The 26,571-nt window shown below is 38.3% G+C and overlaps 1 protein-coding gene and 1 pseudogene across 1 annotated transcript in view; one reads left to right on the top strand and one right to left on the bottom strand.

Moving 5' to 3' along the window:
• The window catches only part of GALNTL6 (polypeptide N-acetylgalactosaminyltransferase like 6), a 1,232,148-nt gene that overhangs the window by 1,182,812 nt on the left and 22,765 nt on the right, over positions 1 to 26,571 (bottom strand). The window lies entirely within an intron of this gene.
• LOC108175742 (U6 snRNA-associated Sm-like protein LSm8) lies at positions 17,756 to 18,042 on the top strand (annotated as a pseudogene).

Genomic DNA, 26,571 nt, shown 5'->3' with positions numbered 1-26,571 from the left:
GAATAGGCAATATCTAAGGCTTTATAAGTCCTTTGTGGCTTGAAACTGAATGGAAAATAAATTGAAAATGAAAATAAACTGTACTGGCCAGCACCGCGGCTCACTAGGCTAATCCTCTGCCTGGTTCTAGTCCCGGTTGGGGCGCCGGATTCTGTCCCGGTTACTCCTCTTTCAGTCCAGCTCTTTTCTGTGGCCCGGGAAAGCAGAGGAGGATGGCCCAAGTGCTTGGGCCCTGCACACGCATGGGAGACCAAGAGGAAGCACCTGACTCCTGGCTTTGGATCGGTGCAGCAGCACGCCGGCTGCAGCACGCTGGCCGCAGCACGCCGGCCGTAGCGGCCATTTGGGGGGGTGAACCAATGGAAGGAAACTTTTCTCTCTGTCTTTGTCTCTCTCTCACTGTCTAACTCTGCCTATGGAAGGAAAGAAGGAAGGAAGGAAGGAAGGAAGGAAGGAAGGAAGGAAGGAAGGAAGGAAGGAAGGAAGGAAGGAAGGAGAGAAAGAGAGAGAGAGAGAGAGAGAGAGAGAGAGAGAAAGAAAGAAAGAAAGAAAGAAAGAAAGAAAGAAAGAAAGAATAAACTGTACTACCAAGCATGGAAAAGAGTTACCCCAAAATGTCTTCCCTGTGTATTCAGACCATTGGGAAGTGCATTTTAGAAAATAAAGGAGTAAACAGATAAAAGAAATTTGGTAGTGACCAAAATGTTTAAGATTAGACTGACCATTAATATTTGAGGGACTTGGTTCAAATGTTACATTGGAGGTCCTAAACCACAATCCTAAACATTTAGATGTTATAGATCAAGCTGGCAAACATATGTTGTATTTTTCTCCATCACTGAGGGTAACTTCATAATGGCAAACCTGAAGGTATGTAGAAAGATTATTTGCTTTTCTAAAAATTAATAAAACACCAATGACCATACAAATTCAATTACTATATTGTACATTTCCAGGTATTCTGTTCACAGGTCAGTGATATTTGGAAAAATAATAAAATAACCAAATAATTCATTAATAAGTATTATAGTTTTAAAAATTTATTACTAAATTTGAAAGGAAGAGATAAAGAGAGTCAGAGATCTTCTAAATGATGGTTCACTCCCCAAATGACCACAACAGCCAGGATTGGGCCAAGCTGAATTCAGAAGCCCAAAGTCAATCTGGGTTTCCCACATGGGTAGGAAGGATCTGCACTTGAGTCATTATGTGCTGCCTCCCAGGTGTGCATCAGCAGGAAGTTGGCACTGGAGGCAGAACCAGGACCCAAACTTATGCACTCTGATATGGATGTAGGAATCTCAAGTGACATCTTAACAATTGTGCCAAATGACCATGCCTAAATACATACTATTATAGAATTATTACCATTCTTTTATTTTACAAAACCATCTATTATCTTGTTATGGTCCAAATTTTAAAATAATTTAATTTATACTGATACCAATGTCAAATACTCAGTTTGGCTGAGAGGGTGGTATTACTATGCTGAGATGGTTTTGTTTCTTTCAATTAAAATTCTGCTTTGAATCCAAGATGGCTGAATGCTAAGATGCACTGACTTCAGCTGAATAAGGACACTAGAAAAACAAAGGAAGGACAACGTTTCCAGGGGACTGATAACAGAAATTCAGTGGAAAAGTAACCTAACAGAACAGAGACTGCATGGGAAGTGAGGAAAGAGGATGGACACAGTGCTGAGGCTGTCCACTGGGTGCAGTCATATGCCAGCTGGAATTGCCACCTTCCCACTGCAAGGTAGGAAGAAGCTGGCACACACTTCATCACCAGCAGCTTTAGCTGAGGGAGAATTCCACAGTCCCCCACTGACTGACTCCAGCATGGGGAGCTTACTGGGGTCTAAGTGACTGCTTGGATATAAGAAGGGAAGCCACATTGCCTCCTTCCCCTCCCCTGCAGAGCCTCAGACTCAGCTGTGTAGTCACAGCTGATCTCTGTTCAACTGTTAACAGAAGCAACAAGAGCCAGGGTCATCAGGTCAACTTAGGGGATGGAGGGAAGAGCCTCTGCATCTTGCAACCACGGGAATTTTGCAAACAAAGCCCAGAGCTATACTCACTCATTCTACCTGAATTCTGGGGGCTTCCCCTCAATATTTTGGGGTCAGTGTAAGCAGTAGCTAATAAAAAAATCTGGACCTGTCCTGAGTAAGTTCCCTCTTTACCTCCTAGCTAATGTTTGCTGGGAACCCTGAGGCACAAACCTCCATAATGCCCTTGTATGCCCTGTGAGAAATGGGCCCAGATCCATCCGTGCCTTACAGAGTTGGGACTGTTGGTGTCGATAGTATAATCTTTGGAGTATTTCACACTCACTTGAGATATCTGGAGTGCTCTATCCACAGACAGAGGACTGCTCTGCAGATAGAACAGTGTTCTGCTTCAGACAGGTGGCTACCACAGTGCCTCACACCTGGCTCCAACATGGGAGATCTGGGTAACAACCCTACTGTATCCTGGAACACCAGGACTGTAAAAAACCACTACTAATTTCCTAAAATGCACTGGATCTACCTGGTGGGACCTCAGAAAGAGCTTGCCTGCATTCCACCTGCCAGTGCAAAATCCCCTGTATACCCTGTAGTCACCCTGTAGGATTGGAGCAGGATTCAATTCATATCCCCCTGTCTTGAGACTAGGGCTACTGGTATTATAAGCACAACTAGTTGTTTCACTCTCCCAACAGGGTCTGAGATATGGCCCTTAGACAGAACATAATCCTAAGGCCATAGCTATTTGTGCCACAAGCCCAGGAACACTCAGGCTTGCCAGTGGGACAAGGTGACAGTCCCATATGTGTAAATTAGCACCAAGAGCAAGGCTGTGATTATCACAACCCCTAGTGTCACTAACACCAGGGGCTGGTGCTGTGGCTCAGCATGTTAAAGCCCTGGTCTGAAGCACCAGCATTCCATATGGGCACCGGTTCTGGTCCTGGCTGCTCCACTTCCTATCCAGCTCTCTACTGTGGCCTGGAAAAGCAGTGGAAGATGGCCCTTGCACTCACATGGGAGACCTGGAAGAAGCTCCTGGTTCCTGGCTTTGGATCAGCTCAGCTCCAGCTGTTGCGGCCATCTGGGGAATGAACCAGTGGATGGACGACCTCTCTTTGTTTCTACCCCTCTCTGTAACTCTTCCAAATAAATAAAATAAATCTTTAAAAATAAAACTGTTCCCAATATAGTTCTGGAGGTTCTAGCCAGAGCTATTAGGCAAGAAAAAGAAATTAAAGGGATACAAATTGGGAAGGAAGAACTCAAATTATCCCTCTTTGCAGATGACATGATTATTTGGGGGACCCAAAGAACTCTACTAAGAGACTATTGGAACGCATAGAAGAGTTTGGCAAAGTAGCAGGGTATAAAATCAATGCACAAAAATCAACAGCCTTTGTATACACAGACAATGCCAGGGCTGAGGAAGAACTTCTAAGATCAATCCCATTCACAATAGCTACAAAAACAATCAAATACCTTGGAATAAACTTAACCAAGGACGTTAAAGATCTCTACGATGAAAATTACAAAACCTTAAAGAAAGAAATAGAAGAGGATACCAAGAAATGGAAAAATCTTCCATGCTCATGGATTGGAAGAATCAATATCATCAAAATGTCCATTCTCCCAAAAGCAATTTATAAATTCAATGCAATACCAATCAAGATACCGAAGACCTTCTTCTCAGATCTGGAAAAAATGGTGCTGAAATTTATATGGAGGCACAAGAGACTTCGAATAGCTAAAGCAATCTTGTACAACAAAAACAAAGCCGGAGGCATCACAATACCAGATTTCAGGACATACTACAGGGCAGTTGTAATCAAAACAGCATGGTACTGGTACAGAAACAGATAGATAGACCAATGAAACAGAATTGAAATACCAGAAATCAACCCAAACATCTACAGTCAACTTATATTTGATCAAGGATCTAAAACTAATTCCTGGAGCAAGGACAGTCTATTCAATAAATGGTGCTGGGAAAATTGGATCTTCACATGCAGAATCATGAAGCAAGACCCCTACTTTACACCTTACACAAAAATCCACTCAACATGGATTAAAGACCTAAATCTACGACCTGACACCATCAAGTTACTAGAGAACATTGGAGAAACCCTTCAAGATATTGGCACAGGCAAAGAATTTCTGGAAAAGACCAGGGAGGCACAGGCAGTCAAAGCCAAAATCAACTATTGGGATTGCATCAAATTGAGAAGTTTCTGTACTGCAAAAGAAACAGTCAGGAGAGTGAAGAGACAACCGACAGAATGGGAAAAAATATTTGCAAACTATGCAACAGATAAAGGGTTAATAACCAGAATCTACAAAGAGATCAAGAAACTCCACAAAAACAAAAGCAACAACCCAATTAAGAGATGGGCCAAGGACCTCAATAGACATTTTTCAAAAGAGGAAATCCAAATGGCCAACAGACACATGAAAAAATGTTCAAGGTCATTAGCAATCAGGGAAATGCAAATCAAAACCACAATGAGGTTTCACCTCACCCCGGTTAGAATGGCTCACATGCAGAAATCTACCAACAACAGATGCTGGTGAGGATGTGGGGAAAAAGGGACACTAACCCACTGTTGGTGGGAATGCAAACTGGTCAAGCCACTATGGAAGACAGTCTGGAGAGTCCTCAGAAACCTGAATATAGCCCTACCACATGACCCAACCATCCTACTCCTTGGAATTTACCCCAAGGAATTTAAATTGGCAAACAAAAAAGCGGTCTGCACCCTAATGTTTATTGCAGCTCAATTCACAATAGCTAAGACCTGGAACCAACCTAAATGCCCATCAACGGTAGACTGCATAAAGAAATTATGGGATATGTACTCTTTAGAATACTATACCACAGTAAGAAACAATGAAATGGAGGAACAACAAAATGCAACAAAATGGAGGAATCTGGAACACATCATGCTGAGTGAAATAAGCCAATCCCAAAGGGACAAATACCATATGTTCTCCCTGATCGGTGACAACTGACTGAACACCAAAAAGGAAACCTCCTGAAGTGAAATGGACACTATGGGAAACGGTGACTTGATCAGCATAGCCCTGACTGTTAATGAACAACTTAATACATTATCCCTCTTAGTAGTTTTTTTGTCTGTTCTACTTAATATGACTGGTTTAATTCTGTAATTAATACACAGTTATTCTTAAGTGTTGAAAATTAACTGAAATGTGATCCCTGTTAAACATAAGAGTGGGAATAAGAGAGGGAAGAGATGTATAATTTGGGACATGCTCAAGCTGACTTGCCCCAAATGGTAGAGTTAGAAACATACCAGGGGATTCCAATTCAATCCCATCAAGGTGGCATGTACCAATGCCATCTCACTAGTCCAAGTGATCAATTTCAGTTCACAATTGATCATAATGAAAGGACTAAAAGCCAAAGGGAGCACATAAACAAGTCTAGTACCTGCTAACACTAACCGATAGAATAAATAAAGGGGAGAGTGATCCAACATGGGAAGTGAGACACTCAGCAGACTCATAGAATGGCAGATGTCCTAAACAGCACTCTGGCCTCAGAATCAGCCCTAAAGGCATTCGGATCTGGCTGAAAAGCCCATGAGAGTATTTCAGGCATGGAAAGCCAAGACACTCTGGCAAAAGATCTCTGTGAGTGAGATCCAGGTGGAAAGAACAGGTCTTCAAAGAAGGAGGTCTTTCTCTGAAGGGAAGAGAGAACCTCCACTTTGACTATGACCTTGTCTAAACAAGATAAGAATCGGAGAACTCAGAGGGCTTCCATAGCCTTGGAAACTCATGACTGGAGCATAGGGAGATTACTGATGCCATAGACAGGAGTGTCAATTGGTAAAGTCAACAACAGGAGTCACTGTGCACTTACTCCTCATGTAGGATCTCTGTCCTTAATGTGCTGTGCATTCAGATTTAATGCTATAATGAGTACTCAAACAATATATTTCACTTTGTGTTTCTATGGGGGTGCAAACTGTTGAAATCTTTACTTAATGTATACTAAACTGATCCTCTGTAAAAAAAAAAAAAAAAAAAAAAAAAAAAAAAAAGAAATGATCAACTCCCAACTTGACTCTCACTGGGATTAAACATGACAATAGGTCTGATCTGATTTCATCATCATTTAAAAAAAAATCATCTATTATTTTTCACTTTATGTTTCTGTGTGGGAGCAAACTGTTGAAATCCTTACTTAATGTATACTAAGCTGATCTTCTGTATATTAAGATAATCGAAAATGAATCTTGATGTGAATGGAAGGGGAGAGGGAGTGGGAAAGGGGAGGGTTGTGGGTGGGAGGGACGGTATGGGGGGGAAGCCATTGTAATCCATAAATCGTACTTTGGAAATTTATATTCATTAAATAAATGTTAAAAAAAAATAAAAAAATAAAATAAAAAATAAAAATAAAACTTTTCCATATAGAAGATGGGATAATTTCACCAGATTCACAGACATCAACAAAGGGACACAGGAAACATGAAGAAGCAGGTAACATGACTTCTCCAAACAACACAATAATTATCTAGAATTAGATCCTGAGCTGAAGGAAATCTATGAAATTCCAGAAATGGAATAAAAATAATGAATGCAAAGAAACTTAATGCAATGAAAAAAAAGAATAAAAAAGAATGACGAAGTCAATATGAAACATGGGAGGCCATTAAATGACAAAATATTTGTATAATAGGGATTCCCGAAGAAGAGAAGGAAAAACAACATTGAGAAATTGCTAAATGAAATAATAATTGAAAACGTCCCAGGTCTTGAAAGGGATGTGGACATTCAGATGCAGGAAGCTTAAAGGACCTTAAACACTCTTAACCAGAAAAGATTTCCTCCAAGGAATACTGTAGCCAAATTGTCAAAAGTTAAGGACAAATATAGACTCCCAAGGACTGTAAGAGAAGCATATCAAGTTACATGCAAATAGAAAGCAATTAGATGAACAGCAGATTTCTCAGTATAAATCCTACAGGCTAAAAGAGAGTTGGATGACATATTTAAGTTATTAAAATAAGAAAGAAAAAAAAAAAAAAACCTTCCAGGCCAGCGATGCGGCTCACTAGGCTAATCCTCCGCCTTGCGGCACCAGCACACCGGGTTCTAGTCCCAGTCAGAGCGCCGGATTCTGTCCCGGTTGCCCCTCTTCCAGGCCAGCTCTCTGCTGTGACCAGGGAGCGCAGTGGAGGATGGTCCAAGTCCTTGGGCCCTGCACCCCATGGGAGACCAGGATAAGTACCTGGCTCCTGCTATCGGATCAGCGCCATGCGCCCACCGCAGCACGCCGGCCGTGGCGGCCATTGGAGGGTGAACCAATGGCAAAAGGAAGACCTTTCTCTCTGTCTCTCTCTCTCTCACTGTCCACTCTGCCTGTCAAAAAAAAAAAAAAAAAAAAAAAAACCTTCCAACCAAAAATATTATATCCAGTAGAACTATCCTTTTGAACATGAAGGATAAATAAGCATTTCCCAGATTAGTAAAAACTAAAAGAATTAACCATCATCAGGAAATCCATATAAAAAGTTCTGAAGAAATTCAGGAAAACAATGACACTACAAAATTCACTAACAAAGCATATATAATCAGTAATGAATCATCATATGACAAATATTAGTTCTCATCTATCAATACTAACCTTGAATGCAAGTGGATAAATGTATTAAATTCCCCCAGATTATTCATATTGGCTGAGTATACAAAAATAAAAAAGACCCCACTATATGTTGCCTTTAAGAAAATCATTTCATTAATAAGGCAACACAAAGACTGAAAGTGAAGAACTGGATAAAGATACGCCAGGCAAATGGAAATGAAAAATGAGCAGAAATAGCTGTAATTGTATCAGGTAAAATAGATTTTAAATCATAAATTTTAACAATCCATGAGATACAGAAAAAGCAGCATTAAGAGGGAAGTTTATAGCATTAAGTGCAATAAAAAAGAAATGCTTCAAATAAATAATCTGTTGATGAATCTCAAAGACAAAAAACAATAACAAACCCCAAATTAGCAGGAACTGAGAAATAATAAGTATCAAAGTAGAAATAAATGAAATTGAAACTAAAAACAAAAATATCAACAAAAAATGCTCATGTTTTGAGAAGAAACAAAATATACAAACCTTTAGTCAACCCAACAAAGAAAAAAACTCAAATAAATTTAGGGATGAAAAAGGAGGTATTACCCCCAATACCACTGAAATACAAAAGATCATAAAAAACTATATGAAAAACTGTATGCTAACAAACTGGAAAATCTTAAAGAAATGAATCAATTCCTGTACATATGCAACATACCAAGACTGAATCAAGAAGATCCAGAAAATCTAAATAGACTTGCAACAAGCAATGATATCGAAATGTAACTAAAAGTCTCTCATCAAGGAAAAGTCCAGGACCTGATGGTTTTACTACTGAATTCTACAAAACATGTAAAGAGAAACTAATTGCAATACTTTTCAAACTATTCCAAAATAGTGAATAGGATGGGACTCTGACAAACTCTTTCTAAGAGGTCAGCATCACCCTAATACCAATACAAAACAAAGACATAAAACAATAAGAAAATCAAAGATCCAATCTGATGAACAAAACTTCTCAAAATGCAAAACTTCTCAACAAAATACAGGCAAACTGAATCCACAAATATACAAAAAAATCATACATCATTATCAAGTGGATCAAATGGGATGTATCCCAGGGTTGTAAGAGTGATTCAACATTTTAACTGTCAAAGAATGAAGAACAAAACCATATTTTCATCTTAATTAATAATGTGCTGTACATTGAGATTTAATGCTATAACGAGTACTCAAACAATATATTTCACTTTGTGTTTCTATGGGGGTGCAAACTGTTGAAATCCTTACTTAATGCATACTAAACTGATCCTCTGTAAAAAAAAAAAAAAAAAAGAAATTATCAATTCCCAACTTGACTCTCACTGGGATTAAACATGACAATAGGTCTGATCTGATTTCATCATCATTTAAAAAAATCATCTATTATTTTTCACTTTATGTTTCTGTGTGGGAGCAAACTGTTGAAATCCATACTTAATGTATACTAAGCTGATCTTCTGTATATTAAGATAATCGAAAATGAATCTTGATGTGAATGGAAGGGGAGAGGGAGTGGGAAAGGTGAGGGTTGTGGGTGGGAGGGACGGTATTGGGGGGAAGCCATTGTAATCCATAAGTCGTACTTTGGAAATTTATATGCATTAAATAAAAGTTAAAAAAAAAAAAAAAAAAAAAAAAAAAGAAAGTACTGGATAAGAGCCAACATTCCTTCATGATAAAAATTATCCGCAAATTAGGTATCAAAAGAACATACCTCAAAATTATAAAGGCTATCTATGACATGCTAACAACTAATATCCCACTAAGGAGGGAAAAGCTGAAAGCATTTTTATATGGCATACACACACACACACATACATACACACACTAGAATATTATTCAGCTATTAAAAATTAATCCACATAACTACAGCTAAATTTTTCATAAAAGTGCTTAGATCATATTGAAAGATAACCTCTTAAACAAGTGGTGTGAGCAAAACAAAAGGGATATATGTAGAAGAATGAAATTAGATCCCTATCTCTCACCATATATAAAAATCAACCAGATAGATCAAATACTTAAATTTTATATTGAGAACTCAATAACAACAACAAAACAAGCAATCAGTTAAGAAATGGGCAAAGGATCTCAACACACAGTTCTCAAAAGAAAAAATACAAATGACCAACAAACATATGAAAATGTTTAAAACATCACTAGCCATTAGGGAAATGAAAATTATAACCACAATGAAATATTACCTTATCCCTGTCAGGATGGCAATTTTACAAAGATAGAGGGTAACAAATGCTGGTGAGGATGTGGAGAGTATGGAACCCTTATACACCATTAGTGGGAATGCAAATTAGTGCCACCACTGAGAAATACAGCTTGGTGATTTCTTAAATAAAATAGAAATAGACTCTTTTTTGTCATTTTTTAACTTTTATTTAATAAAGATAAATTTCCAAAGTACAGCTTATGGATTACAGGGGCTTACCACCCCCCCCCCGTAACTTCCCTCCCACCCACACCCCTCCCAACTCCTGCACCCTCTCCCATTCTATTCACATCAAGATTCATTTTCAATTAATAAATGTAAATTTACAAAGTGCAACTTTTGCATTGTTGTGGCTTTTTCCCCCATAACCTCCCTCCCACCTGTAGTCATCCCATCTCCCACTCCCTCTCTCATCCCACTCTTCATCAAGATCCATTTTCAATTATCTTTATATACAGAAAATCAACTTAGTATATACTAAGCCAAGATTTCAACAGATTGCACCCACACAACCACACAAGACATAGGGTACAGTCCGACTAGTAGTTTTACTGTTAATTCTCATAGTACAATACATTAAGGACAGAGATCCTACGTGGGGAGCAGGTGCACAGTGACTCCCGTTGTTGAATTAACAATTGACACTCTTATTTGTGATGTCAGTAATCACCCGAGGCTCTTGCCATGAGCTATCAAGGCTATGGCAGCCTCTTGAGTTCACTAACAACTTATTTAGTCAAGGGCATATTACAGTGGAGGTTCCTTCCTCCCTTCAGAGAAAGGTGCCTCCTTCTTTGATGGCCTGTTCTTTCTGCTGGGATCCCATTCACCGAGATCTTTCATTCAATTCGTTTTTTGCCACAGTATCTTGACTTTCCATGCCTGTGAGACTCTCATGGGCCTTATAGGGAGACCCGAATGCCCCAAGGGTTGATTCTGAGGCTGGAGTGCTATTTAGGACATTTGCCATTATATGAGTCTGCTGTGTATCCTGCTTCCCCTGCAGGATCTTTCTCTCTCTTTTAATTCTATCCTTCGTTATTTGCAGACACTGGTCTTATTTGTGAAATCTCTTTGACACTTACCCTATCTTTTTGATCAGTTATATACTTAAACTTATCACTTTAACAAGTGAGATGGCATTGGTACATGCCTCCTTGGTAAGACTGAATTGGAATCCCCTGGCACATTTCTAACTCTACCACTGGAGGTAAGTCCGAGTGAGCATGTGCCAACCTGTATATCTCCTCCCTCTCTTATTCCCTCTCTTATTTTTAACAAAAATCACATTTCCGTTAATTTTAAACACCTAAGAATAATTGTGTATTAATTACAGAATACAACCAACAATATTAAGTAGAACAAAACAACAACAACAAAAATACTAAAAGGAATAAAATAGTAAGTTGTTCCTCAACAGTCAGGACAAGGGCTGATCAAGTCACTGCTTCTCATAGTGTTCATTTCACTTCAACGAGTTTCCTTTTTGGTGCTCCGTTACTTGTCATTGATCAGGGAGAACGTATGATATTTGTCCCTTTTGGATTGGCTTATTTCACACAGCATATTTTCCAGATTCCTCCATTTTGTTGCAAATGAACGGATTTCATTTTTTTTACTGCTCTATAGTATTCTATAGAGTATATGTCCCATAATTTCTTTATCCAGTCTACTGTTGATGGACATTTATGTTGATTCCATGTCTTAGCTATTGTGAATTGAGCTGCAATAAACATTGAGGTGCAAAGAGCTCTTCTTTTTCCAGTTTAATTCCCTTTGGGTAAATTCCAAGGAGTAGGATGGCTGGGTCATGTGGTAGGGCTATATTCAGGTTTCTGAGGACTCTCCAGACTGTCTTCCATAGTGGCTTGACCAGTTTGCATTCCCACCAACAGTGGATTAGTGTCCCTTTTTCCCCACATCCTCGCCAGCATCTGTTGTTGGTAGATTTCTGTATGTAAGCCATTCTAACCGGAGTGAGGTGAAACCTCATTGTTGTTTTGATTTACATTTCCCTGATGGCTAGAGATCTTGAGCATTTTTTCATGTGTCTGTTGACCATTTGGATTTCCTCTTTTTAAAAACGTCTGTTAAGGTCCTTGGCCCATCTTTTTATTGGGTTGTTTGTTTTGATGTTGTGGAGTTTCTTGATTATTTTATAGATTCTAGTTGTTAATCCTTTATCAGTTGTGTAGTTGCAAATAATGTCTCCCATTCTGTTGGTTGCCTCTTCACTTTCCTGACTGTTTCTTTTGCTGTAAAGAAACTTTTCAATTTGAGGTAATCCCATTTGTTTATTTTATCTTTGACTACCTGTGCCTCTGGGGGTTTCTCCAGGAATTCTTTGCCTGTTCCAATGTCTTGAAGGGTTTCCCCTTTGCTCTCATTGAATTTCATGGTGTCGTGGCACATGTCTAGTTCTTTGATCCATGTTGAGTGGATTTTTGTATATGGTGTAAGGTAGGAGTCTTGCTTCATACTTTGACATGTGTACATCCAGTTTTCCCAGCACCATTTGTTAAAGATGCTGTCCTGTTCCAGAGGTTGGTTTTAGGTCCTTTGTCAAATATGAGTTGGCTGTAGATATTTGGATTGATTTCTGGTGTTTGTATTCTGTTCCATTGGTCTATCTTATCTGTTTTTGTACCAGTACCAGGCTGTTTTGATGATAACTGCCATGTAATAGGTCTTGAAGTCTGGAATTGTGATGCCTCTGGCTTTGTTTTTCTTTCTTTTTTTTTTTTTTTTTTTACGGGCAGAGTGGACAGTGAGAGAGAGACAGAGAGAAAGGTCTTCCTTTGCCGTTGGTTCACCCTCCAATGGCCGCCGCAGCTGGCACGCTGTGGCCGACGCACCACACTGATCCAATGGTAGGAGCCAGGTACTTCTCCTGGTCTCCCATGGGGTGCAGGGCCCAAGTACTTGGGCCATCCTCCACTGCACTCCCTGGCCACAGCAGAGGGCTGGCCTGGAAGAGGGGCAACCGGGACAGAATCCGGTGCCCCGACTGGGACTAGAACCCGTTGTGCTGGTGCCGCAAGGCGGAGGATTAGCCTAGTGAGCTGCGGCACCGGCTGGCTTTGTTTTTATTGTAAAGGATTTCTTTAGCTGTTCACAGTCTCCTGTTTCTCCATATGAATTTCAGCATCATTTTTTCTAGGTCTGTGAAGAATGACTTTGGTATTTTGATTGATATTGCATTGAACTTGTAAATTGCTTTTTGGGAGAATAGACATTTTGATGATATTGATTCTTCCAATCCATGAGCATGGAAGATTTTTCCATTTTTTTGTGTCTTCTTCTATTTCTTTCTTTAATATTTTGTAATTTTCATCATAGAGGTCTTTGACATCCTTGGTTAAATGTATCCCAAGGTACTTGATTGTTTTTGTGGCTATTGTTAATGGGATTGATCTTAGAAATTCTTCCTCAGCCATGGCATTGTCTGTGTTTACAAAGGCTGTTGATTTCTGAGCATTGACTTTGTATCCTGCTACTTTACCAAACTCTTTTATGAGTTCCAATAGTCTTTTATAGGAATTTATTGGATCCCCTGTATATAGGATCATGTCTTCTGCAAATAGGGATAGTTTAGCTTCCTCCTTTCCCATTTGTATCCCTTTAATTTCTTTCTCTTGCCTGATGGTTCTGGCTAAAACTTCTAGGACTATATTGAATTGCAATGGTGAGAGTGGGCATCCCTGACTGGTGCCCGATTTCAAAGGAAATGCCTCCAACTTTTCCCCATTCAATATGATGCTGGCCATTGGTTTGTCATAAATTGCCTTAATTATGTTGAAGAATGTTCTCTCTAACCCCAGTTTGCTTAGAGTTTTCATCATGAAAGGGTGTTGTATTTTGTCAAATGCTTTTTGCAACTATTGAGATAATCCTAAGATTTTTGTTTCTCCATGTGTTAATGTGATGTATCACATTTATTGACTTTCGAATATTGAACCATCCCTGCATACCAGGGATAAATCCCACTTGGTCCAGGTGAATGATCTTTCTGATGTGTAGTTGGATTCAGTTTGCCAGAATTTTGTTGAGTATTTTTGCAGCTATGTTCATCAGGGAGATAGGTCCGTAGTTTTCTTTCTCTGTTGTGTCTTTTCCGGGCTTAGGAATTAAGGTGATATTGTCTCATAGAAAGAATTTGAGAGGGTTCCCTCCCTTTTAATTGTTTTAAATAATTTGAGAAGAACTGGAGTTAGTTGTTCTTTAAATGTCTGGTAGAATTCAGTGGTGAAGCCATCCGGTCCTGGGCTCTTCTTTTTCAGTACTGTGTTTATTACTGATTCAATTTCTTTCATGGTTATGGGTCTGTTTAGGTTTTTCTATATCTTCACAGCTCAGTTTAGGAAGGTTTTATGTGTTCATGAATCTATCCATTTCTTCCAGGTTCCCCAATTTGTTAGCATACATCTCTTTGTAGTGGTTTCTGGTGATTCTTTTTATTTCTGTTGTGTCTGTTTTTACATTTCCATTACTATATTTAATTTTACAGATTTGGGTCTTCTCTCTCCTTTTTTTGGTTAGTTGGGCCAATGATGTGTCCATTTTGTTTATTTTTTCAAAGAATCAGCTCTTGGTTTTGTTGATCTTTTTTACTGTTTTTTGGTTTCAATTATTTCTTCTCTAATCTTTAGTATTTCTTTCCTTCTGCTGGGTTTGGGCTTGATTTGCTGCTGTTTTTCTAAATCCTTGAGGTGCATGGAGAGATAATTTGTTTGGTTCCTTTCCAGTTTCTTGATATAGACACCAATTGCTATAAACTTTCCTCTTAGCACTGCTTTTGCTGTATCCCACAGGTTTTGATAGGTTGTGTTATAATTTTCATTTTTTTCTAGAAATCTTTTGATTTCTCTTTTGATTTCTTCTATGACCCATTGTTCATTCAGAATCGCGTTGTCCATTTATGACCCATTGTTCATTCAGAATCACGTTGTCCATTCTCCACATGTTTGCATATGGTGTAGAGATTCTTGGGTTGTTGATTTCAAGATTCACTGTGCTATGGTCTGAGAAGATGCATGGTATAGTTTCATTTTTTTTTTTAATTTGTTGAGGCTCCCTTTATGGCCTAACATATGTTCAATCCTAGAGTACATTCCATGTACTGGGGAGAAATATGTGAACTCTTTGGCTGTGGGGTAGAAGACTCTGAAGATATCTACTAGGTCTATTTTGTCAATAGCATCAATTAACTCTGTTGTTTCATTGTTCATTTTCTGTCTGGCTGATCTGTCCATTGGTGAGAGTGGGGTGTTGAAGTCCACTGTTACTATTGTATTTGAGTCTATATATCCCTTTAAGTCCTTTAGTAATTCTTTCAAGTAGCCAGGCACCCTGTAATTAGGTGCATATACATTTATAACAGTAATGTCTTCATGTTGGGTCAATCTTTTAATCATTATGTAATGCCCTTCTTTGTCTCTTTTAATAGTTTTTATGTTAAAGTCTATTTTTTCTGATATTAGGATGGCCACACCAGCTCTTTTTTGATTTCTGTTAGCTTGGAGTATCTTTTTCCATCCTTTCACTTTCAGTCTGCATAAATCTTTGCTGATAAGGTGTGTTTCCTGAAGGCAGCATATAGATGGATTCTCTTTTTTGATCCAATCAGTTAGTCTTTGTCTCTTGGTAGCAGAGTTAAAGCCATTCACATTCAGTGTGACTACTGTTAAGTACTGTCTTTTTCCAGTCATGTTTCTTAAAAGGAGCTGTTCATGTATTTTGAGATTTGTTTGTAGCTTAGTTGGGTCATTTTCTACATTTGCTTTTTTTTTTGTAGTGAAGTTCATGTTTTTGTATTTCTGTGTGCAGCACGTCTTTGAGTCATTGGTGTAGGGTTGGACGCGAGGATACAAATTCTTTCAGTTTCTGTTTGTTGTAGAAGATCTTTATTTCCCCTTCATTGATAAATGATAGCTTTACAGGGTATAGTATTCTAGGTTGGCATTGTTTTTTAAAACTTGGAATATATCATGCCATTTTCTCCTTGCCTGTAGTGTTTGCGATGAGAAGTCTGAGGTGAATCTGATTAAATCACCCAGAATGTGATTTGTCATTTCTCTCTGGCACATTTTAGGATATTTTCTTTGTGTTTCACTGAGCTGAGAGTTGCCACAATGTGTCGTGGTGAATTTCTCTTCTAGTCTAACTTGTTGGGGCTCATGAGTACTTGTTGAATTTGGTTGTTATTATCAGTCTGCCTCTGTTGGAAGTTTTCTGATATTATTTCATTGAAAATGCCTTCCAATTCATTCTCTTTCCACACCCTCAGGGACGCCTATTATCCGAACATTACAACACTTGATTGAATCTTGTAGGTCTCCAACCGTATTTTTTAATTTTCTAATTTCTTCTTCCTGTGTTTGATCTGACTATTATTTTTGGAAGTTTGTCTTCGAGTTCTGATATTCGCTCTTCTATTTCATCTGTTCGATTTCTGAGGGATTCCACGGTGTTTTTTATATGGTCAACTGAGTTTTTCATTTCCAGTATTTCATTCTGGCTTCTCTTTAGGATCTCTAATCCTTGGGCGTGCTTTTCATTCAGATCTTGAATCTGTTTCTCATTACTTCTAAGAAATATAATCATTAATTTTCTGAATTCTTTTTCTGGCATGATTTCAAATTCTTCTTCAGCCTTCATTATGGATGGTTTAGCCTGCTCCATTGGCAAGTTCATATGTTCTTTTTATATTCTTATTCTGGATTTTTCCTTTGTTCTTTGGCATTTCTGTTTGGCTCAATTTTAAGGTTGATTTCCCTCTGCTATGGGCTGCTATGGGTCTGTATCAATAGCCAGTGTAAGCAAGCAGCTCTACCTTCTAGAGTTTGTTTATTTATTTTATTTTACTTTTTTGGTAACTTGAGTAGGCTGGTGTAAGGGCTTTGAGGTGCCAAGCTCCACCCCTTGGGGCCGGTTTCTCTGTTCCTTTGTTCACCCTAAAGTGCCTGGGCCTCATTGATCAGCCATCCCTCCCTCACTGCACCCCCTGCACGAGGAGTGGGGAGTAGCTCCAAACCACCCTGGTCCCCACCACTGAAGTTTCCTCCTTTGGAGGGCGAAAGCAGAGCCCACCCTCCTTTACGCCGGAATGTAAACAAACAAGATGGCTGCCCTCCGCTTACTGTGGCTCTGATGGGGGGGTGGGGCAGAGACACCAAGGGATCCTGGCGTGTTCAATCTCTCAGTTCTTCTCCCTGGATCACACCCTCTTCCCACAGGCGCTATTCACTTTGTTTAGATTTCGATTTCCTTCCCCATTCAACCATACCTGTTTCACCTGTCCATCCCAGGGTGGGTTGGGGGTGGGGGTGGGGGTGGCGGCGGCGGCTGTGGCAGCAGCAGTGGAGGTAGTTCCCTCACTAGTTCTTTTTTTTTCCGTTCTCTTTCTGCAGTTCTGGGCCCCTCTACCTGTCCCAGGGTAGACCCCTACACTCTGACATGCTCCCGTGTCACTCTAGCCAATCTTTTGTGGTTCTGTCACCTGACTGTCCCTTCTATTCATCAATTCTTCTCTGCACAACTCTGCACACCTTGCAGCTATACCACCATCTTGGAACCTCTTAGTGTGAAATAGACTCTTTATATGATCCAGTAATGCCACTACTGGATTTATATCCAAAAGAAATGAACACATTTATCAAAGAAACATCTGCATCACCATGTTTATAGTGGCACTATCACAACAGGCAAAATATGGTATCAACCAAGGTGCCCATCATCAGATAAATGGATTAGGAAATGTGCCATTTATGTATGCAAACACACAAAATGGAATACTATTCAGCTATAAAAAAAAAAAGAATGAAGAGCTCTACTTGTCACAGGTGCCAGTCTTTTGCCTGGAACCTCCAGGCCAAGCAGCATGATGTCCACTTTGGAAAACTAAATCACTGAACTGTGGCTGTTATTACTTCTGATGGGAGAATGATTGTGGAAACACTGAAAGGCTTTGACCAGACCAGTAATTTGATTTTGGATGAAAGCCAGGAATGAGTGTTCAGTTCATCACAGGGAGAACAAATGGTACTAGGGGTATACATTGTAAGAGGTGACAATGTCGCAGTCATTGGAGAAATTGATGAAGAGACAAATTAAGTACTTGATTTGGGGAATATTTGAGCAGAACCTCTGAACTCTGTAGCACACTGAGGAAGAACTTCATACACTGGACATCCATAAATTTGTATAGAGACTGACTATTCTGAGGATGGCAGGAGTGTGGAATTTTTATGAACATGTAATTGTGATTTATTTTAAGATGAAAATTAAAATATTTCTACCTTTAACTGGAAAAAATTTTTTGTGCTTAAGTCATGTTTTGGTAGCTTGGTTTTAATTTTGTATTAAATTCTGTGAAAATCTAATGGTAACTTGAGTAACTTTTAGAAAAAAATCAGTACCTTCAGAAATTTTAATTGATATTTAAGGAAAACTAGTTGAAAAGAGAACTTTGTATGTCATGAAGCATTCAAGTAAAATTGGATGTAAGCTTTTGTTTTTTAAGTCAGTCACAGGAAAGTAAATTGTGTACAATTATCTGAACTTTAGGTATTTATCTGCATAGCACTGATGATGTTGTGCCCAGATCATCGAATCCCCAAACGCCGCCACAGACTTGAACACACCAAAATGCAAGAGCAAGGTTTATTTCGGAAGTACAAGCTGCAGCAGGGACCCTACCTACTCAACCGTGCAGCGGAGGGCAGAGGAAGGCCCTGAGCTGTGCTTAGGGGCCTCTTTTAAAGCCCGGTTACGTCATTGAGGGGTGTGGGGTAACAGTGGATTAGCTGGGGTCACTTCTGGTATAGCAAGCTGTTCCCTTGTAACTTTCGGTTTCCCCCAGAATGACGCTGCTTTTACAGGAAGTAGGGCCTGCCTCTCCAAATGGAAGGACTTTTTTCAAAACATAGTTACTCCGGCGCTTCAATGTTTTGCCAGTGCTTTTGGAAGTTGATCCTTAGCACTTAGAGACTCTGGTAAAAATGTGTGTGTTTCAGAAAAAGAAAAAGAAAAATGCTAACAAAGTTTCAATATTTTGGGGCGTCCAAAATTGAGGATGATTAGGAAAGATAGGGTTGAGGAGGAAGATATTTGCAGAATCTATGGATGCCTAGTGAGAAATGAAAGTAATTATGAACATGTGTTGACTTTTATGAATAGTGTGTGACTTGAAAAAGTTGATTCTATGCAGTCTTAAAGGCCATCAGAGTTTTTAATTTTTAGTCGTTGGAGAGTCTGAGTACCAGCATTGTGGCATAGTGGGTAAAGCTGTTACTTGTGATGCTGGCATCCTATATGGCTGCAGTTCCAATCCACCTCCCTGCTAATGGCCTGGGAAAAGCAGCAGAAGGTGACCAAGTATTTGGGACACATAGGAGACCTGGAAGAAGCTCCTGGTTCCTGGCCCAGCCCTGATCATTGTGGCCATCTGGAGAATGAACCAGCAGATGAAAGATACCTCTGGATCCCTCCTTCTTCTCCTCTCCTCTCTTCTCCCCTCTCCCTTATCTCCTCTTTATCCTCTCCTCTCTCCTCTCTCTTATTTCTCTCCCTCCCACCCCACCCCATCCCTTATAACTTTCAAATTGAAAAAATCTTTAAAAAATTGAGTTTCTAATACTAAAGGTATTGCATATAAATGTGAATAAATAAACCCTATATTTACACTGAAAAAAAAAAGAATGAAATTCTGCCATAAAAATGGATGAAACTGGAGGACAGAATGTTGAGTGAAATAAGCAGTACCAGAAAGATAAATACCACATGCTCTTCTTATATATGTGGAACCTAAAGTTAAAAAAGAAAAAAAAAATCCCAAAAACAAAAAAAGAAGAAAGAAACTTCTGTGTACGTCAATGTTGCTGTGAATATAGTTTTGTCAAACTTTGTTTTATATCTTTGCCAAACCAGTGTTTAGGATTGAAATACTAGCATAGTTTTAACGACCTGTGAGCATTTTAAAATTTACTATATATGAGTAAAATGGGCATTTTTTAATTTGATTGTTGCTGATAGCTCTTACTCATGTTCCTGCTGAACTAGGGTCTTTTTACTTGTTGAACTCTTTATTTAGTCATGCATTAAGCCTTTCACTATAAAGTAAATTAAAATATGTTATCTCTAAAAATAAAGAAGAATAAAAAAGAAAGAAGGGGGAGGAGAGAGTATCATTACAGTGAGAATTGCATCTATGAACTACATGGAGCCTGTTCTCTTTATATGAATAACACATTAACATGAGAATTGATGAGACTTGCATTGTAGCAATTATCATCGTTTGCTTTGGCCCTGAGAATTTAATGTATTAATAAATTCCTTAAAATAAAACCAGTTGGGATTAGTTTCATTATGAATTTTATCAATTACTTTTTTAACTAATATAGTACTTTAATTTACTCATAAAGTTATCATTGAAGTTATGATTTCTATTATCTCTTAATACAATGTCTGTTTTCACACATTAATTATTTTTTCTATCAAATTCTTCAGTGCTGGGATTTTATGAAGAAAAGCAAAAATAGCAGTAAGTTGCTCATTCAACTTAAATCTCTCCTCAGTCAAGACTGTGTTGACACTGTGTTTGACACAGTGGTTCAACCTGCATGAGATGCCCACATCCCATTCTGGAGGGTCTGGGTTCAAGTCCTAGCTCCATTCTCCCATTACTGTTTCCTACTAACACATACCCTGAGCAGCAGCAAATAATGATTCAAGTAGTTGGGAGATTTGGGAGATCTGAATCAAGTTCTGGTTTCCTGGCATCAACCTAGTAGCCTGGCCAGTCTTGGCTGTTGTAGGTGTACAGGAAGTGAACCAATGGATGTGTGTGTGTGTATATATGTGTATCTGTGTGTCTCCATGTATGTTTCCCTGATTTTCAAATAAATCAAAAAAAATTAAAAGACTAGAAATTGATCTCTTCCCTGTTAAATATAAAAGTGGGAATAAGAGAGGGAGGAGATACACAGTTTAGCACATGCTCACTCGGACTTACCCCTAATAGTAGAGCTAGAAACATGCCAGGGGATTCCAAATCAATCCCATCAAGGTGGCATGTACCAATCTTACTAGTCAAAGTGATCAGTTTCAGCTCATAATTGATCATAATGATGGGATTAACTGTTGAAGGGATCACATAAACTGGTGTCTGCTAATAATAACTGATAGAATTAAACAGGAGAGAATGATCCAACATGGTAAGCAGGATACACAGCAGACTCACAGAATGGCAAATACCCTAAACAGCACTCTGGCCTTAAAATCAGCCCTTAAGACATTCAGATCCAGCTAAAAAGCCCATGAGAGTTTCTCAGGCATGGAAAGCCAATACACTGGTAAAAAAAAAAAAACAAAACAAAAAAAAAAAAAAAAAAAAAAACACCTAAATGAAAGATCTCTGTGAATGGGATCCCAGTGGAAAGAACAGGCCATCACAGAAGGAGGTACCTTTCTCTGAAAGTAAGAGAGAACTTCCACTTTGAATATGGCCTTGTCTGAATAAGGTCGAGTTTGTGAACTCAAGAGGGTTCCATAGCCTTGGCATTTCATGACATGAACCACAGGTGATTAGGATCCAAGAGACTTCCATAGCCTTGGCAGCTCACAATAAGAGCCTCAGGTGATTACTGACATCATAAATAAGAGTGTCAATTGTTAAATCAACAATGGGAGTCACTGTGCACTTACTCCTCATGTAGGATCTCTGTTCTTAATGTGTTATACTATGCAAATTAATGGTAAAACTAGTTCTCAAACAGTACTTTATACTCTGTGCTTCTGTGTGGGTGCAAACTTTTCAAATCTTAGTATATACTAAGTTGATCTTCTGTATATAAAGATAATTGAAAATGAATCTTGATGAAGAATGGGATGGGAGAGGGAGTGGGAGATGAGATGGCTGTGGGTGGGAGGGAGGACATGAGGGGAAAACCTGCTATAATCCAAAAGTTGTACTTTTGAAATTTATATTTATTAAATAAAAGTTGAAAAATAAATAAAACTTGGTTTTATATTTCATTTTGCATTATTTCTTTCCTGCTTAGAAATATTTGTTTTTTTTTAATTTTTAAAAGTGAACTAGCTAATATTAGATCTGTGTGAGATTTTATGTATAAATTTGTTGCAATTATTTATAGTAAGCATTAGTTCTATTACCTTAGATTAGTAGAAATTCCAAATTTATTTAGTTATTTGCAAAAAAAAAAAAAAGCCATTCATTATTTATAGCTACTACTGCACATCATGCATCTGAGGGAGGTTATAAAGTCAAGTTTATTTTTCATTTATTTCATAAAGATGTTCCATGTGGGGAGGGGGATCTAAAAACAACATTGTATAAACAAAGTTGAGGTGGTATCTCCTAGTAATAAATTCAAAGTGTGCATCACAAGTGGCATAAAGAACACATTTAGATTTGGGCTTATACAAGTTTTTTAAACAACATGTAAATGCCATTTTCATAAACGAGTCTCTACTAATTTTTTTAAATCAATGCATGAAGTGACTTGTTTTTTAAATAATTCACTAAACCAATGCTATATTTATTTTTCATAAAGTACAACTGTTCATTAATTTCTCTTTTATTGTTTCTCAAGATTAGTTGAGTCCCTCTCTTCTTTTTTTTAATTTTTATTTATATAAAGAGAAAAGATTTCAAATATTTCTACATAGAATTTTAAGTCCATAATGATTCTTCCCATAACTATGTCTTCTGATATTTCACCAATGCATCAATTAAGTGTTAATTGTTCAAAATAACTTTTGACTTTGACATAATTAAATTGTGTTGGGTAATGTTTATTTGGATCATTTCATCTATGTTTCTTTTTCTCAACTTATCAAACACTAAGTAATAATCTCATTTTCAACTCTTTATCATAATTGTTTCGTTCAGTGTTACAAAACTAACTTTCATGTTAAACCTATTGAAGTAAACAAGATCTGGAGACTGAAAGATTTCTCTTTATAATTTATAATATGGTAAAGAAGCCAACCAGAAAAGGAAACATTTTCACAGATTCAGCAGGGAAGGGATCTTAGAGTGACTGTGGGGTTACTCTCTGAGTACAAGTAGCAGAGGTTCACAAACTGAATCCACAATATTTTAGCACATTGCCCAGAAAATTTTCACAACAGCATGATGTGAGCTGCTGCGATCATGGACAAAGACGACCCTGGTATCTTTTTGAGAAAGATACCAATGCTATTTCTCAGTAATTCAGATTTGAGAATTTTCTACAGAAGGAAGTAGAATTTTCCAACTGGGTGGAATGGGGATGGGGAAAACATTAAGAGACAAACAGAGATCAATGTAATTTAGAAAATTTTAGCTTTTCAGGACAGAAATTACAAAACAATAAGAAACAAGTGACTAGATTCTTGGTTAGCACCCCTAAAATAATATACAAAATAATTCAAAAAGTTCCTTAATTTCTTCCCTGTCAAATCTTAAAGCTGCACAGACTCCGAATCAATGTCTACTGCAAAATCTAGGAAGGAGCACACACCACCAAAATCATAGCTATTTGTTGGAGTGATGAGAGGCAGGAGCTGCAGAGATGCATTTCCTTAAGGCCAGACTGAGGAAAATCACCAAGTCAATAGTGCTATGAATCTCTATCTGCCACTATCAGTTATGGCATTGAAATGCCCCATGATGGGGCTAGCATTGTGTTGGGTTAGGCTACTACCTATTACGCCAGCATCTAAAAGTAGAGCACTGGCTTGGATCTCAACTTATATGTTTCCAGTCCAGCTCCCTGCTGATATTCCTGGAAAGGCAGCAGAAGATGGTACAAGTGCTTTGGGTCCCTGCCACTCCCATGGGAGACCTGAATGTAGCACCTTGTTTCAGATATTTGAAGAGTAAACCAATGGATTCAAGACCACTGTGTGTGTGTCACTCTGCCTTTAAAGTTAATTAATTATTAATTAAAAAACTCAAAATGTCCCATGGTTTCTTTTAGTATATGTATCTGTGTATGTGACTATGAGATGCAGAGTTCTCAACTGTGGCGTTCAGGCCTGGAGACTATTATTCTAAGAGATACTTCCTTTCAAACTTTTATCAAAGTTAAGATAAATTCACTCAATTACAGTAAAAATAGAAGTAAATATTGTCAGTAGTAAGGCCAGGATTATAAACAGTTGTTTTTCCCTTAATAAAATTTGTTTCTAATACTTACAGAATATATTTTAAACCAGCCAGCCATATACTTTGTGTGCCATGTGGTTAAACAAGAGAGTAAAAGCTTATTGCCATGAAAATAAATAACCCTGGCTGGCACTACTTCAGTAATTTACCTAGCCTAAGGTCATTCTACAGCAGTTTAAATGCATCATTAATCCACAATCCTCTAAAACACTAAAATACTTAAATAAATTACAAAGGAGTAAGATGAGCCTGAAGAGAGGAAAAAACTGTCAAGATATGATACATTTAAATGATGCCAAAAAAAGTCTCTAAGACTCATGAATAAATTATTGCTAAAATGAAAGGCATGATAAAGAGCCTAGAGGACATGATGCATCCAGTTTCATTTGGTCCAGAAAGATTAGGAAAATGAATCTTGGATTTCACCTTTCTGCTTGTGAATTTTCATTCACTTAGTTTTAACCTTGGTAACTGAAAATTTTCATGTTCATTTTTATTACACCTCTTTGCTTCGTCCCATCATTTTAGGCCTGTGATTGCTGCCCCTTCTATTCCCAACAATCTATAAACTCAGTCATAGCTATGGGGAAGTGTGTATGTGTGTGTGTGTGTGTGTGTGTTAGGGGTGGGAGACACAATTGGAGTTACCAAGATCCAAACTGACATGCATTTAAGAACAAAGGGAGAAATGGTAAAATGAATATATATATATACATATATATATATATATGACTTAGATTATTAAGGACTTTAGCTTTCCTTACACAGATGCTCAGAAAATATTTTATAAAATCTTGCCTTCCAGATAAATTCCTGACTAATCAGCAAGGCAGATTTAAAAAAAAAATCAGAGGTAGTAGAATAATATGTAAATTTATGCATAAGCTTAAAAATTCATTCAGGTATGAATTCTGAGAAAGCAGATTCTAACAGGAGCAAAAACATGAAGACCTGACAGAAGATATTTGCCTTACTTATTGCCAATTATAATGATGTCATGTCTATCAACCTCATGCTTTTATAACATGTGTCTCTTCATACGCTTAAATCTTTAAGCCTTTCAAAACAACCTATGTGATCTGAACTATGACAAGAAAAATATGTGGACTTCCATCTGATGGTCACTATTCTTCTTTAGTGTGGCTCGGAATAATCAGGGCTACGTTATTCAGCACAAGGCAGAGAAACCAGTGTGTGAGATACAAGAATGTGGACCTGAGGTAGCGCCACTGCCCTACCAGAGCATAACAACATAAAAAGCAACTGTGGCAACAGGCCTTGTGATGCAACAAGTAAGGGCAGCAGCTGGGATGCACACATCCCCTATCAGAGTACTGATTCAAGTCCCAGATGCTCTGCCTCTTCCTATTGGAGTCTGGGAAGCAGCAGGTGATGGCTCCTGAACTTCTGTCACCCACGTGGAAGATCCAGATGGAGTTCCTGGCTCCTGGCTTCAGTCTGGCCCAGCGCTGGCTCTTACAGTCATTCGGGAAGTGAAATAGTAGATGAAAAATCATGTTCTTTCCTTCTTTCCTACTTTTTTCCTTCCTTCTTTCCTTTCCTCTCTCTCTCCCTCTCTCGTTGTTTGTCTTTCAAGTAAATAAATGAATGAATATTTTCAAAAAAAGGTACTGTGCCATTGCTTTCTCTACTTCTTGACCTAGCATGCTGCTTACAGCTCACCACCAGACCCTGGGTCCCTGGGGTACCCTGTAAGGACCTAGGGGCCCAGGATATGTGTTCATTCTCTGTAAATTTCATATTTATCATTGTACAGACAATCTTCAAACCTAGACTACCACTTTATTGCTTAGTCTAACTTATTTAACCCTTATGTCTGAAAATATGCACAAATAAAGCACCTATAAGCAGTGTTTGAAAATCATGTTTGGGGTGGGCTTTCTATCTAGTGATTAAGCTAACACTTGAGATCCTGCCATCCCATACAGGTGTGCTTGATTTTGAATCTTAGGTCATCTTCCATTCCCAGGTTCCTGTACCACAAGAGATAGCAAGTGATGACTCAAGTGCTTGGGTCACTGTCACACATGCAGGAGACCCAGATGGAGTTCCCAGTTGCTAATTTCAGAATCACTCAGTAATGCTTATTGTATGCATTTAGGGAGTCAACAGATGGAAGATGTGTCTCTTTCTCTATTTTCCTGCCTTTCAAATAAATACAAATACATATTTTTAAAAACATATTTTGAATAGAAATTCCTAAGTAAATGTAAGAAAAAAATAAGACACATGGCAATCAGCAACTGTTTAGTAGCTGTGATCTAAGGAGCACTAGGGGAGAGAGGAGAAATTGAGAAAGAAACAGTAACCTATTTATTGTTTGGTTTCATTGTTGTTAAATACCTTGTAGATTACCAAGAGTAGTAATGTATTTTAAAGTACGACATGAAAAATGAATGTAAATTATTTATTTGACAGAGGAACAGAGAGTGAGGAACACACACACACACAGAGAGAGAAAGAGAGAGAGAGAGAGAGAGAGAGAGAGAGAGAGAACACCTCCA

This window comes from Oryctolagus cuniculus, chromosome 2 (assembly GCF_964237555.1).
Source record: "Oryctolagus cuniculus chromosome 2, mOryCun1.1, whole genome shotgun sequence".
Lineage (NCBI taxonomy): Eukaryota > Metazoa > Chordata > Mammalia > Lagomorpha > Leporidae > Oryctolagus > Oryctolagus cuniculus.
Note: the sequence above shows the minus strand (reverse complement) of the source record. Positions and strands in the feature narration are given on the sequence as shown.